The following is a 19,132-nucleotide window of genomic DNA, read 5'->3' as shown; positions in this document are numbered from 1 at the left end:
CTCATCAAACTGTTTGAACTCGTTTAGTTTTACATTAAAGGCCTGTTTGAGTTGATCTCCTGAGTCGACCTCAGTTATTCGTTAGGAATTCGTCAATTCCTACACCACCACCTATCAGGTGGAGGCGGTGGTGATGGAGGCGAGGCTGCAACTTAGACAGCCCCTTTCTACATGAACAAGTAATTAATGAGCAATCCGTTACTTCAACCCCAATTCCCCATTCACCAACAGTCCCACACTCCTTACCTTTCCTTTGTCACTGACCATCACATCATCCTCTTTTCCACAATGCAAAAATATAAGCCAATGCAAAATAGACATTCCAATCCAAATTTATGAATTAAATCACGCCATAGTGCATACAAAAATAAATAAATCAGCCTTGTACATTCCCTTAGTGTCTCTTCTGTGTGCCTTTGCCTGTCCTAGTGCTCCTGCGAGGTGCTTCCCCAATGGCTACAGCATGGCTGGTGGAAGGCTGCTGACTTTCAGTGCAGAAGACTGCAGATGGCCTTGGAGGGTGACCTCGAGCAGCTCTAGGCCCAGAAGGCTCGGCTGCAGACTGCACCATCTTGGCCTGGGCTGCAGCAGTCTGAGCTGGCTGGCTGACAGGCAACGGCAAGGGCACTGGCGGAGTGGCAAGGGGTGGGAGCACGATTGCTGTCATCCTGAGAGGACAGCAGGTTCGTACTCCATGGAGCCGCTGCCACTTTCCCGGGGCGGCGCCTCAACAATCCTAGTACTCTGTTGGAGAGCAGATTGCTGGTGTGCTGTGATGCCCTCTAAGCCCATTTGAACAGAGATTTCCAGAGCCATGATGGCAGCAAGCTGAGATTGTATGGCAGCAGCCTGAGCTTCCACTGCAGCACTCAGACATTGGGTGGAAGCTGCTTGTGCTGCAATGGAAGCTGAGACATCGGCCATCAGACGCTGCATCATGATTGGTTCCACAGGTGTGCTGCTGGAGGTAGCACCTACTCCGTGGAAGGAATGGGCTCCAAGCTCTGCACAAAGCCCTGTGCCAAGTTGTTACCAGGCTCCTTGACATTGAACGCAGGCTTTCCAGTGCTCCAGTGCACTAAGCATTTGGGTGTTTACGCGCACCAGCCTTCTTCTGTACCCTCACCCATTGAACTAGTATGCAACTTCGCCCTCCAGCAAGCTGGCGCCTGCGCTATCCTTTCCTCCTGCCCTGGCTGCAGTGGACTTGTGCCTGGCATCTCACCATGCGCAGATCCCACCTCTATGCTATCCTCTAATTACGCGCAGTGTCAGTATCTGAGCGGGTGGCTGCGACTGTGAAATCAAGTGACAGTGTGTCTTCATCGTTACTGTCTTCTTGCACTCCCTCCACTGCCTGGGCAGGTTGCAGTTCTTGCATATCTGAAAGGAAAAAGGGACAATGGTAAGGTTGTGGTGAGGGGAGAGGAGAAAGTAAGAAGTGTGTGCTTACACCATCAGCAGCTTCTCAGTCAGAAGAGATTGTGGGATGAGGGAGATGTGGGATGAGAGAAGGAGGATTAGGTATGCGGATACCCTCATCTTCAATCACTTCAGCCCCGCCGCTGGCCACGACCTCAGCAATGGCCCTTCCCATAATGGCCAGCACCGTCTCCTCCATGGGGGTTAGAACATGCAGGCGCGCCTCTCCCCCTCTGGTTAGTTCCTGTTGCCTCCAGTTCTGCGCCAGCTTCTCCTGCAAGAGAGAGGGAAGTGTGTCAGTGAGTGTCGTGCAATATGTTTGGGTGATGTGGCCGTCATGGTTGAATAGCTGGCTGTGTGTGGAAGCTGCGAGATGGGAGTTTGAGGCATGCAACAGTGCCAAGTGTGTGAGGGTGAGGTGAAGCATATGAATGTTAGGTATAAATCCTGATTGATAGAGATTGTTGGTAGGTGAGTGATGGTGGTGTGGTGTGGTGATTTGAGCAGTGGCTGAGGCCAGTGATACAGTTGGTAGGATATGGCATTAGAAGATGCATTCACTGACCATGACCACTCGTGTCAGATCATTAAACTTCTGTCTGCATGGAATCCATGTTCTTGGAGTTATACTTCTGGGATTGACCTCCGCGGCTATCTCTTGCCACAGCCTTCTGAGCAAGTACTTGGAGGGCCTCCTGCCCCCCCACCCCCGAGGATACAAGACACCTCTCCTCCATTCCATCTCTTCAACCAAGACCTCCAGTGCAGCGTCCGAAAACTTTGGTGCACGCTCTCTCCCGTGGTCAGCCATTGTTGATTGTTGCACAGCACTATTCCGAATGATGTCGGCACTTTCAGCAGCCACAATGCACCTCCCCTTTAAGGGGTGCAGGCTAGCTTTAAGTAGTGCTTGGCACTCAAGATATTGGGCCCCGTGCTGATGTGTTTAGCTAATGAACAGCGCGGGGAGCACTGGCTGCACGCAGAAATCATGGTAAAGAGCAGACAGCAGGCAGTTGGCATCCTGCCTGCATTTCAAACAACAGGCACGAGTTAATCGCGCATCGTGACCCCTGTGCCCGTTTTTTGGGGTTATCCAATTGTAATTGGGACTGAGATGGGGCAGAATTTCAAGAAAGTTGTCTTGGTGATGGGTCAGATGTGGAGTTCACAGCGCAGCTTAGCTTAGAACAGGATGCCAAAGTTGTGAATAAACTGAGAACGAGCCAGTGACAAAAGGACAATTTGTGGCAAGGTCCAGTGACGATAGCTGATAATGCTCAGTGCAAGAATATTCTTTATTGTAACTGTTAAATATGCTGAAGAATAGAGATGTATTTTGAAAGGTAAAAAAAGACAGGCAGTACTCTAAGGGCTAAAGTCTAGAACATGACCTATTAATGGATGGTTTTCACTTCTGCTGAACATGGCCAATTGGTCCTGTGATCAAGGGAATAATCTCTCTTGTTTCAATCAGTTATTATACTGGAGAGACTGTACTCCCATTAGAAAAATTAACACGAAAGTCAATAGTCCCTTTAGCTTTATAATATAAAGGTTGGAATCTACCAATGAGTCGATTTTTTTTTAGTTTATTAAATCCTACCTGGTGTTTAATTCATGCATTCTTGATTAATCGGGGTTCACAGATAAAATGAGATCATTTCAATTGTTAAAAAATTACAATTAACCCTGCTAAACTTAATCCACTCAAACTTGTGTAAAAGGGGAGTGTCATTTGTTAAGGTGCCACGGACGATACTACTGTATTCCTAAATGTAAGTGCATGAGCCGCCATTGGTGTATAATTATTTCTAAGTGTGTGATACAGTTTTTCCCCCTGACTTGGGCTGGGGAATGAATTCACCAATGCCAGCAGCATTCCAGTATCTCGCCCGAGTGGCCTTTCGTCTAGAGACAGTGGGGTAGATTATCGTCATTCCCCGCTTGCGCTTTAAGCATTGACTGAGGTAACTCATGGCAGCAAGGTTCAGACGCCCATCACGCAACCACAGCCCGATTTTACGTCCGTTAAAATGAACAGAGTGATTGCTGCCGACAACCTAAAGCTGTGCAGAAGCATTCTGTGCAAAAACCTGCGGCGGTTTAAGTATTAATGTATTATAATATTGTAATATTGCATAAATCTGTGGAGCTCCGTGTTGGTTTAATAATAATATCGCAGGTGGATTAAGTTTTAATGTATAATAATTTCGCAGGGGGGGGAGTTGCGGAGATTTATTTGTTTGGCGCGTGAGCTCCGTGTGAAGGGATAAGAGAAGAAAATGAATGGCCCAGAAATTCAGGTCCCAACGCGTGAGTACGGACGGAGTACTCACGCGTGGACCCGATGGAAGTGCCGGAATCTTGCATGCACTACGCATGCGCGGGAAACCGGCACTTCCGATCCTCTGAACCAAGGGGTTCAGAGGTCGAACGCGTGCACGCGGGAGTCTGCGCATGCGCGTTGAACTTCCTTTATTTTACAGGTTTTAACGTGCGGGTAAGTCTGTACATTTTAGAAATGTAAAAAGCAGCCGTAAGGACTTCAATTTCAAAGGTAAGTGGTAAATTATTTAAAATTAAAACATTTTTTCCACAGGTTTTTTACTTTTAAATACTTTAAAGCAAGGTAAGTTTATTTTTAGCCCTGTTTTTTTATAAAATTATTTTTTTCAAAAATTTAAATTTTTGTTTAAAATAGGTATTTAATGTCATTTATAGTTTATTTATAAAGTGTGATTTAAAAAAATAAATATTTGAAGGTAAAGTACAGTTTTACAGCCTCAGCATTTATACGTTTTGACAGGTCTATCTGTCAAGACTTATGAATGGAGCATTCCCTGCTCCGATTGGCTGCCTGTTGCTCACGTGATCCCAGGGGACGCATCGCACTAACTACGCCCCCGGGACACGCCAGCATAGCGCGCCAGCCTCTGGGACATGCCTCAGAGAGGAATTCCACGCAGGCCAAGAGGTCAACTGCCGGCGCGCTAGGTAAGTGTAGGTCGGGGGCTTGCACCCGCGGGAAGCTCCCGACCCGAATTTCTGGGCCAACAAAAATGGATGTTTGCTGTGTTTTGCTGAAGCAGATTTTCTTTTCCTGATGCGGCTGTGTTCTGCAGTAGCGATCTCTTTTCACCACCCCCTCCCCTCCCCTCCTTTCTCTCTGGAAATGTTTTCTTTGTAATGGCGACAATATTTTCTTTTCAGTTAGCGAACAACCAATAAAACACTGCGCACGCACGCAACAACTGGAACTTTTTTGGCAGCAGTCGCTGCCTACCATGAATGCCCAGGGGATAAAGATGAAAATCTACCCCAGTGGGTGGTGTTAGGCTATTCAACATGCACCCAATTTGTTGCGTCGCCTTCAAGTTCATGCTGAACTTGGAAAAACCTCCACAATGTCACACCATCAGTGACGGAAGAATTTACTAAAAACTTGATGCAATAATCATAAGATCCCCTTTCGAAAATGATCTTGAATAATGTTCCTGGTTACTTATCCAACAATGCAGAAGGAAGAAACTTCTGCCTCAGATTACCTAGTTTGTGTCAACCAGTGGCTCAGTGGGCAGCACCCTTGACTCTGAGTCAGAAAGTTGTGGGTTCAAGTCCCTCTCCAGAGACTTGAGCACATAAATCTAGGCTGACACTCCAGGGCAGTGCTGAGGGAGTGCTGCACTGTCGGAGGTGCCGTCTTTCGGATGAGATGTTAAAACCAAGGCCCCACCTGCTCTCTCAGGTGGACGTAATAGATCCCATGGCACTATTTCGAAGATGAGCAGGGGAGTTATCCCTGGTGTCCTGGCCAATATTTATCCCTCAATCAACATCACTAAAAACAGATTATCTGGTCATTATCACATTGCTGTTTGTGGGAGCTTGCTGTGCTCAAATTGGCTTCCGCATTTCCTACATTACAACAGTGACTACTGTTAGATCCGGGTATCTTGATGTTGTGTTTCCTTCAATAATGAGACAAGAGACTGCAGGGAACAATCAACAGGTGTTTACTGGATGAGGGTTACTCTAAAACTAACTGTACAGATCCCTACTCAGGGTTTATATACAGGTGTGGTCACTGCCAGTACTACAGTGTACAGGAGCTGTAAAAAGTAGTTCTCCCCTTAAAGGTACATACACTACAACTACACTCCAACAAGCACTTCATTGGCTGTAAAGCGTTTTGGGATGTCCGATGGTTGTGAAAGGCGCTATATAAATGCATATCTTTCTTTGTAATTTGCAGGCTTATTTGCATCACTTTTATTTTGTTTTTATTAATAGAGCGAGACCTGAGCGACCCCTCCCAGGATAAAATCCTATTTACCATCTGCCTCTTCCCCAGCAAGTGAAAATTGATCTTAATGGAGCTGCATTCTGCTGGAAAACATGACTCATTGGGTGTGTCTGAAATAATTTAATGTTGTCTAAGCATTTAGAACTTCAATCTTAAAACACCCAGATTGTGCAAGGTATGAGCTCAGCTCGCAAATGTGTCAAGTGACATCATTTCACTCCAACATCTGGTGTGTGTGCGTAGTTTTGAAAAGCATTTCTATCCAGCAAGCCAATAGTATGTTTGTAATGGTGCCACATTCACAGTGGTTAAATTAGGATGAAAGGGATAGGATGTTTTAGAAACTCTTGCTGTCTCCAACACATGACTGTAATTTAAGAACATAAGAACGTAAGAAATAGGAGGAGTAGGCCATACGGCCCATTGAGCCTGCGCTGCCATTCAATGAGATCATGGCTGATCTCCTACCTCAACTCCAAAGGGCTGTGGATGCTGAATCATTGAGTATATTCGAGGCTGAGATGGAGAGATTTTTGGACTCTGGGCGAATCAAGGGATATGGGGATTGGGTGGGAAAGTGGAGTTGAGGTCGATGATCAGCCATGATCTTATTGAATGGCGGAGCAGGCTCGAGGGGCCCTATGGCCTACTCCTGCTCCTAATTCTTATGTTCCACTTTCCCACCCTATCCCTCCCATTCTCTTAGTGTCCAAAATGTTATTGAGAATTGAATTTTCTTTGAAAATTCTGTTCATCCAATACATTAGGAGTTGCCAACCATCTTCGATTCTGCGCAATTGTTCAGGAATTGGTTCCTTGTATTCTGGGTCCGGAAAGGCTTATGTCAGTATTGAATTTACATAAAAGTGCTTTGCAGGTCAGGTACGCCTCCGCCAAATGTGGTCTAAAACTACCTTCACTCATTCAAGCAATGTGTCGCAGCACGAACTTTAGAAGAGCACCCTGCCACCCCACCCCCCCTCCCTTATGTTGATCTTTTCACTTCCCAAACCGGCAATCGTTACAGTCTGCCGTAAGGCCCTTTTGTAGTGCAGAGTGTTTAATGTTGACAAAATACAAAAGTGTTCTGTTCACTAATCTTCCTCCCGAGATAACCAGGACAAAAAATGCCATCTCATTTGGAGTACAACATGAGCATGTCAGTCATCTTTGTGTGACCCTATACCAGCCACAAGCAACAAAATATTATTTTTTAAGCACATTAAATGCTACCTTTGGGGAACATGGCCTAAGAATGTAATTTTCCCAAATTTAGCTTGCAAGTTGTGCCAGTGGTCTCTCCGAGTGCCAATGGCAAAGTCATTCCAAGGGATGCTTAGACTCGAGGGGAAGATTTTGCTTCAGCCAGTGTAGCACTTAAGTTGGGCACGAAGACCAAAGAAAACATAGGCCTTCCTTGCCACGGATCTAAATAAAAAATCCCAGTAGTTTTACATTCATCTGCTTGCCAGCTGCAAGAGATCCGGGCTACTGAAGCTGGCAGTTGACGATCATTAGAAAAGTCAAATTGACTGAAAAATGGGCAGTTTAGTGTTGCTAGCTCCACCTACCCTCACAATCAACTGGGTTCATTGTACATAGGACCCTTACAGCCAGAAGAAACATTTTGCCCTTCAGTCTAGGCTGGATACAAACACAAGCCCCAGAATTGAAAGGACATTCACAGATCACAGAAACCCCACAGTGCAGATAGAGGCCATTTCGGCCCATCGAGCCTGCACCGACACATATCCCACCCGATCCCTGTAACCCCTACACCAACACATATCCCACCCTATCCCCGTAACCCCACGTATTTAATCCCCCTAACATTAAGGGTCAATTTATCATAGCCAATCAACCTAACTCGCACATCTTTGGACTGTGGGAGGAAATTGGAGCACCCGGAGGAAACCCACGCAAACACGGGGAGAATGTGCAAACTCCACACAGACAGTCGCCCGAGGCCGGATTCGAACCCGGGTCCCTGGCGCTGTGAGGCAACAGTGCTAACCACTATGCCACCGTTAGCACATTGTGCTAACTTATGATGCCACTCAGTATTCAAAAGGCCTTTCCCCGCCCCCCACCCCCAAAAAAAGAGTTGTGTGAAGGGTAAATAGTCCCATGGCACTATTCAAAGAAGAGCAGGGGAGTTCTCCCAATGTCATGGCCAATACTTATCCCTCAATCAACACCACGTAAAAAAGATTAACCGGCTATTCATCGCATTGCTGTTTGTTACATTTGCCTACAAAATAACAGTGACTACACTTCAAAAGTAATTCATTAGCTGTGAAGTGCTTTGCGACATCCTGAGGACATGGAAGGTGAAAGTTCTTTGTGACGATCACTTCAATGTGCGGGCTGTGGCTGTGAGTCTGATTGGACTGTGTGAATGCTGTGATTCTCAGTGATTCTGCCATGCCTAGTTAATCCAATTTCTGTTGCTATAAGAACATAAGAAATAGGAGCAGGAATAGGCCACTTGGCCCCTCGTGCCTGTAGGGGTTCGCAAAAATCCCCATAGTCCCCGAAGATCGGGAAATATTTAATCTACATTGTGGAAATTGCCTCTGGGTTGGACAATGTTTTAAACATACCCAGAATTGCAGGGGGGCTGCGTTGAGTTGGGCAGCACGTGGACAACACCGGAATCGAGGAATGTCATGGAAAAATTCACACACTTTAAGACAGCACATTTTATTTAAAAAATGTACTCATGAGTTTTGAACTGTGTAAATTGCAAAGGGATAAAAATTGTAGTGTATGTGCCTTTAAGAGCCCCAGGTGTGCTGTAATGCCGGTAATGGCCACTCGGGCTATATAAGCCTGTATATTGTGTTATATCCGTTAGTACCTCCCCAGACTTTGCTTAGTAAACACCTATGAACCAACTCCTGTCTTAAGTGTCTCTATCAACACACGGACACTACAGTGGCGACGAGGATGGGATTAATAAATTACTATCATAAATTTTTACCGAACTTATCAACTCTTCTACACCCTCTTAATGAACTACTACAAACAGGAGTAATTTGGAAATGGAACGAAGACTGTAAACGTGCCTTCCATAAATGCAAAGACTTAATCACACAGACACTACAGTGGCGACGAAGTGGAAACGGACCTACCTGCAATTCGGCAGCACCTCAAGGACATCGATTCCTCGGGCGTCCAGAAGACTCAAGAAAGTGAAAGAAGCTGTGGTTTCACCAGCTGGCCAAGCTGGTGGCAGGTACTGCGCTAATCCTTCCTGGGCGTCAGGCTGGCTCTACAGCTGGGACAAGCAGCAAAATCGGAGGCAAGCAATAACAGACGGGGAGGGAGCACTCGGGAGATGGCCGGTGCGGCAAGCAGGTCGGCGTTCAGACCTAGAGAGACAGTCCGGCAGGAACGAGTCTCCAAATGTAAATAAATAAAAAATAAAAAAAGGAACGAAAACCGCGGGAAACAGCGTTGTCATCGGCAGCAGCGGCGGGAAAGCGCGGGAAGCGCCATATCTGTTCTGCAGGAAAAAAAAGCAAAGCGCGGGAAGCGCCATATCTTTTCTAAGATGCCTAAGTCTGGCAATATTGATGCTTTTGATAGCGAAATAGAGGATTGGACTACATATGTGGAAAGAGTAGAGGTATATTGCACTGCAAATGGAATAGAAGATGAAAAAAAAGCTTCAGTACTGCTGAATCTAATGGGCGCAAAGGCATACGGGCTGTTACGAAATTTAATAACTCCAGCCAAACCAAAGGACAAGGATTTTAAAGAAATTGTTGATACCCTGCAGGAGCACTTAAACCCAACACCGCTGCTGGTAGCGGAACGATTCAAATTCTTCAAGAGAAATCAACACAAGAATGAAAGTAACGCTGATTACCTCACCGAATTAAGAAAGCTATCAAAATACTGCCAATTCGGGGCAGGACTAGCAGATTATCTTCGAGACAAATTCGTCTGCGGTCTCTTAAGTGAAGGAACACAAAAAAGGCTGCTTTCTGAAAAAGATTTAACACTGGACAAGGCTTTCAGTATGGCTGTATCATACGAAGCAGCAGCAAGAGGAGCTGCAGAGATACAACAAAAGACACAGGACTTCGGCACCCATGAAATGACACAGGGTTTCGAAAGATGTTATCGCTGTGGCAGATACACCCATAACCAGAGGGACTGCTGGTTCAAGGACAAAGCATACAGGCAATGCGGAAAGATTGGACACATTGCACGGGTATGCCGATCTGGACAAAATAAATCCACAGACAGGAAAAAAAAAAATCAATAAAGAAAAGTACAGAAAGGTACAAATGATGATGGACAGTAGCTCCAAAGACCAGAAGAGCGATAGCGACTCCGAAAACAAGAGACTAAGCTGTCTCAAATTACATAATGTACTTGCCAAAGATGATTACCAGACCATTTGGGTTACCCTCACGATAGCAGGGTCTCCAGCTAAAATGGAGCTAGATACAGGATCAGCTCTGACCGTAATAAATCGACGGGATTACGAGAGGCTATTTCCGCATATACCTTTAAAAGACACATCCATTATCTTAAAAACATATACGGGGCAGAAGGTATATCCCAAAGGAAAAATAAGGGTGCCTGTTGTATACAACAGCAAAGAAATACAAAAGTTGTATTTATACATTCTACAAGATGGTGGCCCACCGCTGTTAGGACGTGAATGGATCAGGAAAATACGTTTAGACTGGCACTCCATTCAGGCACTGACGGTGACCAGTAAGAAAAAAAACGATGATGACATCATACCTGAACGATTAAAAGACATCTTGGCCAACGCCAAAGAAGTGTTTCAAGAGAAACTAGGAACCTTGAAAGGCATCACCGCCTCAATAAAAGTGGAAGATGCAGCAATTCCCAAGTTTTTTAAAGCAAGACCAGTGCCATACGCAATTCGTCCAGCAGTTGAGGCAGAGCTGGAGAATTTGGAAAATGCAGGCGTATTATCCAAAATAGATTGGAGCGAGTCGGCAACACCCATCGTTCCAGTCATGAAGAAAGCATTGAATAATGATAAATCTGAAGAACAGCGAAAAATTTGCATCTGTGGAGACTTCAAGGTGACGGTAAACCCGGTCCTTCACACGGTACAGTATCCTCTTCCGAGGATAGAAGATATTTTCGCCTCACTATCCGGAGGGAAACGTTTCACCAAAATTGACTTGGCACAGGCATATCTACAGATGGAGGTTGAAGAGGCCTCTAAAAAATATCTCACGATAAATACACACAAAGGTCTGTACCAGTACAATCGACTAGTTTTTGGAGTAGCATCCGCTCCAGCTATCTGGCAAAGAGCTATGGAGCAAGTCCTCCAAGGGATTCCGGGTACTCAATGCTACCTGGACGACATCCTTGTAACAGGAGAAAATGACAACGAGCACCTTGCCAATTTGGAGCAGGTGCTCACTAGGCTGAGAGAACGGGGCCTACGAGCAAATCGCCCCAAGTGCGAATTTTTCCGAAATCAAATATCATATTGTGGCCACATAATAAATAAGGAAGGGTTGCATAAGTCACCTGAAAAAATTGAAGCGGTCATAAAAGCCCCAGCACCTGAAAATGTTTCACAATTAAGGTCGTTCCTGGGATTAATAAATTACTATCATAAATTTTTACTGAACTTATCAACTCTTCTACACCCTCTTAATGAACTACTACAAACAGGAGTAATTTGGAAATGGAACGAAGACTGTAAACGTGCCTTCCATAAATGCAAAGACTTAATCACACGGACACTACAGTGGCGACGAAGTGGAAACGGACCTACCTGCAATTCGGCAGCACCTCAAGGACATCGATTCCTCGGGCGTCCAGAAGACTCAAGAAAGTGAAAGAAGCTGTGGTTTCACCAGCTGGCCAAGCTGGTGGCAGGTACTGCGCTAATCCTTCCTGGGCGTCAGGCTGGCTCTACAGCTGGGACAAGCAGCAAAATCGGAGGCAAGCAATAACAGACGGGGAGGGAGCACTCGGGAGATGGCCGGTGCGGCAAGCAGGTCGGCGTTCAGACCTAGAGAGACAGTCCGGCAGGAACGAGTCTCCAAATGTAAATAAATAAAAAATAAAAAAAGGAACGAAAACCGCGGGAAACAGCGTTGTCATCGGCAGCAGCGGCGGGAAAGCGCGGGAAGCGCCATATCTGTTCTGCAGGAAAAAAAAGCAAAGCGCGGGAAGCGCCATATCTTTTCTAAGATGCCTAAGTCTGGCAATATTGATGCTTTTGATAGCGAAATAGAGGATTGGACTACATATGTGGAAAGAGTAGAGGTATATTGCACTGCAAATGGAATAGAAGATGAAAAAAAAGCTTCAGTACTGCTGAATCTAATGGGCGCAAAGGCATACGGGCTGTTACGAAATTTAATAACTCCAGCCAAACCAAAGGACAAGGATTTTAAAGAAATTGTTGATACCCTGCAGGAGCACTTAAACCCAACACCGCTGCTGGTAGCGGAACGATTCAAATTCTTCAAGAGAAATCAACACAAGAATGAAAGTAACGCTGATTACCTCACCGAATTAAGAAAGCTATCAAAATACTGCCAATTCGGGGCAGGACTAGCAGATTATCTTCGAGACAAATTCGTCTGCGGTCTCTTAAGTGAAGGAACACAAAAAAGGCTGCTTTCTGAAAAAGATTTAACACTGGACAAGGCTTTCAGTATGGCTGTATCATACGAAGCAGCAGCAAGAGGAGCTGCAGAGATACAACAAAAGACACAGGACTTCGGCACCCATGAAATGACACAGGGTTTCGAAAGATGTTATCGCTGTGGCAGATACACCCATAACCAGAGGGACTGCTGGTTCAAGGACAAAGCATACAGGCAATGCGGAAAGATTGGACACATTGCACGGGTATGCCGATCTGGACAAAATAAATCCACAGACAGGAAAAAAAAAATCAATAAAGAAAAGTACAGAAAGGTACAAATGATGATGGACAGTAGCTCCAAAGACCAGAAGAGCGATAGCGACTCCGAAAACAAGAGACTAAGCTGTCTCAAATTACATAATGTACTTGCCAAAGATGATTACCAGACCATTTGGGTTACCCTCACGATAGCAGGGTCTCCAGCTAAAATGGAGCTAGATACAGGATCAGCTCTGACCGTAATAAATCGACGGGATTACGAGAGGCTATTTCCGCATATACCTTTAAAAGACACATCCATTATCTTAAAAACATATACGGGGCAGAAGGTATATCCCAAAGGAAAAATAAGGGTGCCTGTTGTATACAACAGCAAAGAAATACAAAAGTTGTATTTATACATTCTACAAGATGGTGGCCCACCGCTGTTAGGACGTGAATGGATCAGGAAAATACGTTTAGACTGGCACTCCATTCAGGCACTGACGGTGACCAGTAAGAAAAAAAACGATGATGACATCATACCTGAACGATTAAAAGACATCTTGGCCAACGCCAAAGAAGTGTTTCAAGAGAAACTAGGAACCTTGAAAGGCATCACCGCCTCAATAAAAGTGGAAGATGCAGCAATTCCCAAGTTTTTTAAAGCAAGACCAGTGCCATACGCAATTCGTCCAGCAGTTGAGGCAGAGCTGGAGAATTTGGAAAATGCAGGCGTATTATCCAAAATAGAGTGGAGCGAGTCGGCAACACCCATCGTTCCAGTCATGAAGAAAGCATTGAATAATGATAAATCTGAAGAACAGCGAAAAATTTGCATCTGTGGAGACTTCAAGGTGACGGTAAACCCGGTCCTTCACACGGTACAGTATCCTCTTCCGAGGATAGAAGATATTTTCGCCTCACTATCCGGAGGGAAACGTTTCACCAAAATTGACTTGGCACAGGCATATCTACAGATGGAGGTTGAAGAGGCCTCTAAAAAATATCTCACGATAAATACACACAAAGGTCTGTACCAGTACAATCGACTAGTTTTTGGAGTAGCATCCGCTCCAGCTATCTGGCAAAGAGCTATGGAGCAAGTCCTCCAAGGGATTCCGGGTACTCAATGCTACCTGGACGACATCCTTGTAACAGGAGAAAATGACAACGAGCACCTTGCCAATTTGGAGCAGGTGCTCACTAGGCTGAGAGAACGGGGCCTACGAGCAAATCGCCCCAAGTGCGAATTTTTCCGAAATCAAATATCATATTGTGGCCACATAATAAATAAGGAAGGGTTGCATAAGTCACCTGAAAAAATTGAAGCGGTCATAAAAGCCCCAGCACCTGAAAATGTTTCACAATTAAGGTCGTTCCTGGGATTAATAAATTACTATCATAAATTTTTACCGAACTTATCAACTCTTCTACACCCTCTTAATGAACTACTACAAACAGGAGTAATTTGGAAATGGAACGAAGACTGTAAACGTGCCTTCCATAAATGCAAAGACTTAATCACATCTGAAGAAGTTTTGGCTCATTACAACCCATCACTGCCAATCAGACTGGCGTGCAATGCATCCCCTTACGGCATAGGAGCAGTATTATCGCATAAATTCCCTGATGGCTCGGAACGGCCGATAGCTTTTGCGTCACGCTCATTGAACTCAGCTGAGCGTAACTATGCCCAAATCGACAGGGAAGCACTCAGCCTGGTATGGGAAGTGAAGAAATTCAACCATTACCTACACGGACTAAAATTTACCTTGTTGACTGACCATCAACCCCTCATCTCCATATTCAACCCTAAAAAGGGTGTTCCCATTATGACAGCGCAAAGGCTACAAAGGTGGTCCTTTTTTCTAGGGGCACACCAATACAACATAGAATACAAAGGATCAAAACAGCATGGGAATGCTGACGGTTTATCGCGCCTACCGTTGCCAATGGTAGAAGAGGCACCTACAGTAGACCCAGTGGAGATGTTCCACTCTACCATAGTGGAATGTCTACCAGTAACAAATTCTGCCATTGAAAGGGAGACAAGAAATGACCCGACTCTCTCACGGGTCTACGATTTAACAGTGAAGGGATGGCCAGCACATGGCGAACCACTGTTGCCAGCATTCTCGCAAAGAAGAGAACAGCTGTCAGTGTGCCGAGGAACCTTGATGTGTGGATCCAGAGTGGTGATTCCACCCAAACTCCAGGATAAAGTGCTAAAGGAGCTTCACGAGGGGCATCTGGGCGGAGTGAAAATGAAGAACCTAGCCAGGGCATTTGTATGGTGGCCAGGTATCGATGGAGACATCGAAGAAACGACCAAGAGCTGCCTAGGATGCCAGAAGGTCCAAATCGCTCCACCACAAGCCACTCTACATCCATGGGAGTGGCCCTCATCTCCCTGGCAAAGGGTACACATCAACTTTGCTGGTCCATTTATGGACTCAATGTTCTTAATCGCGGTTGATGCACACTCCAAGTGGCCGGAGGTAATAAAGATGTCCTCCACCACCACAGAAAAAACCATCACAGTATTAAGGACCATATTTGCCAGGAATGGGCTGCCGGAACAGATCTGTTCTGATAATGGACCGCAATTTGTGTCCGAAGAATTCAGGAAGTTCTTAAAAAACAATGGGGTTAAGCACTACACGTCCGCCCCATACCATCCCGCCACCAATGGATTTGCTGAAAGGTTTGTCCAGACCTTCAAGAAGGCCATAAAGGCCATGGGTAATGAAGACATAAAACTTCAGCACAAGGTGGATAACTTCTTGTTCGCATACAGGAATGCAACACATATGGCTACCAACCAAACTCCCGCCATGATGTTCTTCAATAGAAACCTAAGATGCCGGCTGGATTTGGTCAAGCCCAACATCAGAAGGGACGTGGAGAACAGGCAGTTTCAAGGCATGAATGAAAGGCCAACTAGAACCTTCCAGATAGGTCAACAAGTTTTGGCCCGGGACTACCGTACCGAGAAATGGCAGCCTGGAACTATCTGCACACGACTAGGACCACTGATGTATACCGTGGACATCGGAGAAAGCATAATAAGGCGCCATGCTGACCAAATCATAGAGTCATCCGAAAAGGGACAACCTACACCACAACTCTATACACCTAACGATGAAGTAGAGATACCCATATCTACCTCCGATCCGGTGATACTGGAACCCAATGAACCCGACACTGGCATTCAAGCCGAATCAGCCTTGCCAAAAGAACCTACTACACCACCAGAAACTACGACACCACCGAGGCGTTATCCGGACCGAGTCAGGAAGCCTCCTGAGAGACTGACTTATAATTAATTAACTACAGCAATGTGTATATTATTTTTCTTATAACATGTAATTAATAACTTAAAATATGATGTACTGGTTAGCTAAAAGGCGAGGAATTGTAGTGTATGTGCCTTTAAGAGCCCCAGGTGTGCTGTAATGCCAGTAATGGCCACTCGGGCTAGAGAAGCCTGTATATTGTGTTATATCCGTTAGTACCCCCCCAGACTTTGCTTAGTAAACACCTATGAACCAACTCCTGTCTTCAGTGTCTCTATCAACACACGGACACTACAAAAATGGCTGTCAGAAAGCATGGCCAAGGACAAAGGAGGCTTGGAAGCAGCTCGTGGATGTCTGTGAAAAGGGGGAGGATCAAAATTGACAGTCAAATTCTGTCAATCAAAAAGGGAGTTTTCCCTTCCCTACAGAGGCAATCGAGGTTTGTTTACAGAAACTGCTGCAGGATGTTGACACAAGGATTATCCACTTAGGCTGCGGTTTCAGTGACCGCAGGACAAAGGGCTTCTGTTTACCTAGTAATCTAACTCCATTCAAAACCCCCTCACACACAATGAAACACACCTAAACTGCGGAAGAGACTTTTTTTAGACTAAGAAAGGAACAGTTTAAGAATTAATGGGTTTGAATCACCCATTACCCAGACAATAGGGCAGTTGGATCCCTTTTGTTTTAGCCAGATGAACTTGGATTTGGGCGGGAACATTTCGGCCCCAGAATGAAAACACATTCAAACCACCCCAAGCTTTATTCGAAACCCATTCCAGACAATGGGAGCAGTTTGGCCACTGGGAAATAGCCCGTTTGAATCAGCCAATCATCGGACAGCAAGCACAATTGGGTTGATTACACACATCCATTCACTGAAATTGACTCTACTACGTGATGTCTCATGTATGAATGGAGGAAGTTCATGGCCTTACTCTTGTGTATTTGAACATTTCGGCGCGAATTTGCACACAGACCTTTTCAGCGCCAAAACAGCAGGAGCTCCCAGGATATAAAGATAGCTTCTCAGAAGCATAGCTCTCTTATTTTCCTTGGACTGCAGGTGAGCTCTCTCTTACTCTTTGGACCACAGGTGAGCAGGTTTCTGACTCCTCAACAAAGCAACCTAGTGAGAAGTAAAGCGGTGGTAATTTAAGGGAAATGTTCTAAGATTGTAAGGTTAACATTGTAGCCATTTATCCCTCATTTTTGCCATCTGCCTTCCCCTGTTAAGCAATTTTACATTGATCGTGTGGTGTAGTTTCTTTATTTACTTTGATCGTGTGGTGTAGTTTTCTTTAGTTAATAAAGTTTGATTTTCTCACATCCAGACCATTTTGTCCGTTTTAATATATCGTTAATTATAAGTTCCTCCACTCAGAACTGGAAGGGTGGGTTTAGCAATTCGAAACCGTTGTTTGGTATTGGTCTCAATGCAGTGGAAAAAAAGGGCTGCTTGACCAGGTAAATTACCGTAAACCAGGTAAAGGAAGGTAAATTACCGTAAACCAGGTAAAAGATGCCCCCCTACAAATTGGCGACCGCAGCAGGACTGGAGGCAGTTTTTGATATGATAAGTGGTCTGGATCTGGAGAAAGCATCAGCTCTTGCCTTTCTTGCTCTCAGTCTGTGGGCAGTTCTGCGGAAGGTAGCGGCAGTGTGTAATCTGACCTATTATAGTATAGGTGGCCGGGTTAAGGAGGATGAGATGGGGGTGCGGGAGGAGGTTAAAGAGGGCAAGAATCAGGAGTCAGAGTTGGAAAAATGCCAGGTGGAGGTAGAACGCCTCATAAGAGAGGTGAATGAGGCCAGAGATAGTGGGATGAGGGTGCGGGAAGAAAATGCACACCTCACACTAGAGGTCACAAAATGCCAGGCAGTGATAGAGCACCTTGTGCAGGAAGTCACAGAGGCTAGGGACAGTGAGATGAGGCTACAGGAGGAAAACGCACACCTCACCCAAGAAGCTAGCGAGGGCAAAAGCCATGCGAGGCACAAGATAGAGTTCCTAAAGTGCCAGTTTACAGAAGCAAAGAGTAATGAGATGAGACTGCGGGAAGAGAGTGCCCGCCTCACCTTAGAAGTAACAGAGCAGGAGGAAATGGTTAGGGAGGTAAAAGCAGCTTATAAGCTGGCCTGCGACCAAAGGTTTAGTGGAGCAGATCATACCCCATGTAACCAAAAGATAGAGAGTTTGGGTATGGAGTTAAGGAGGACTAAAGGGATGGTATGTCTCATAAGTTCGAAGGGGAGTCCGTCAGACAGTACCAGCAGCCCAAATCAACCGCCACACAGGCAACACCCAGGGAAAGGCTGGCTAGGGAATTAGAGATCCCAAGACCGCAGCCCACAGCTCCGGGTTTTGAGGAGCTCTGGCATCAAGAAGGGGTGGACAATGGGGTGGTAGGAGAACGCCAGCAGGTCCCGCTGGGCAGGCGGGGACCAGGACCAGTGTACCCCCTCCGACAACGGAGGTACGGTCCACCCGTGAACGATAATGACCCAGGGGCTGTTCAGCATATCTATCTGGTAACCTATGATACCCAACAGCTCAGAGGCCTGGTGAAACATATTCCCCTGCTCTCTGAAAAGGGAGACCCCTCAGTGCACTTCCAGGGCATAGAACAGGCAGCCTGTGCTAACGGCTGTGATGGGGAAGAGAAAGCCAAAATGTTGCTTTTTTCTGTAGATAGTACGCTCTATCAGACCCTTTCAGATGAGGCTAAGAGAGGGCAGAAGGGTTTTGAGGACCTAAAGGAGGAAATACTGGAAGCCATGGGTGCGAACGACGGCAATCCGTTCGATCGCATAGGGAAAACACTGCAGAAGGAAGGGGAGACCCCACAGGCATTTGCAGACAGGCTGTGGCCAGTCTACAACAGCGCATGTACAGGGGGACAAAATAGGGCACAACTGAACCAGCAGCAGCAGACCCAATGGTTTTGTTGCCTGGTGTCCAATTGCCTGCCCCAGATAAAAGCGAAGGCTGATACTTGGTTTGACCCCTGAGACCCCCTAGCAACCAAAGAGACTGTAATCCGGCAGCTCACGGTAGCATATAGGAACGGTAGGAATAGTGGGACCCCCCCAGCACAAGGGTAAGGTCCACGAGGTCAAACCTGGGGCTCAATATAAGAAAGAGTGGCGCCAGGAGGGGAGCCGTCCCTCCAAGAACAAGGTCACATGTTACAGGTGCGGGGAGGAGGGCCACTGGCACAGGGATTGTGA

This window comes from Somniosus microcephalus, chromosome 18 (genome assembly GCF_052327205.1).
Source record: "Somniosus microcephalus isolate GS21.2 chromosome 18, FLI_Smic_1.0, whole genome shotgun sequence".
In the NCBI taxonomy this organism is placed as follows: domain Eukaryota; kingdom Metazoa; phylum Chordata; class Chondrichthyes; order Squaliformes; family Somniosidae; genus Somniosus; species Somniosus microcephalus.
Note: the sequence above shows the minus strand (reverse complement) of the source record.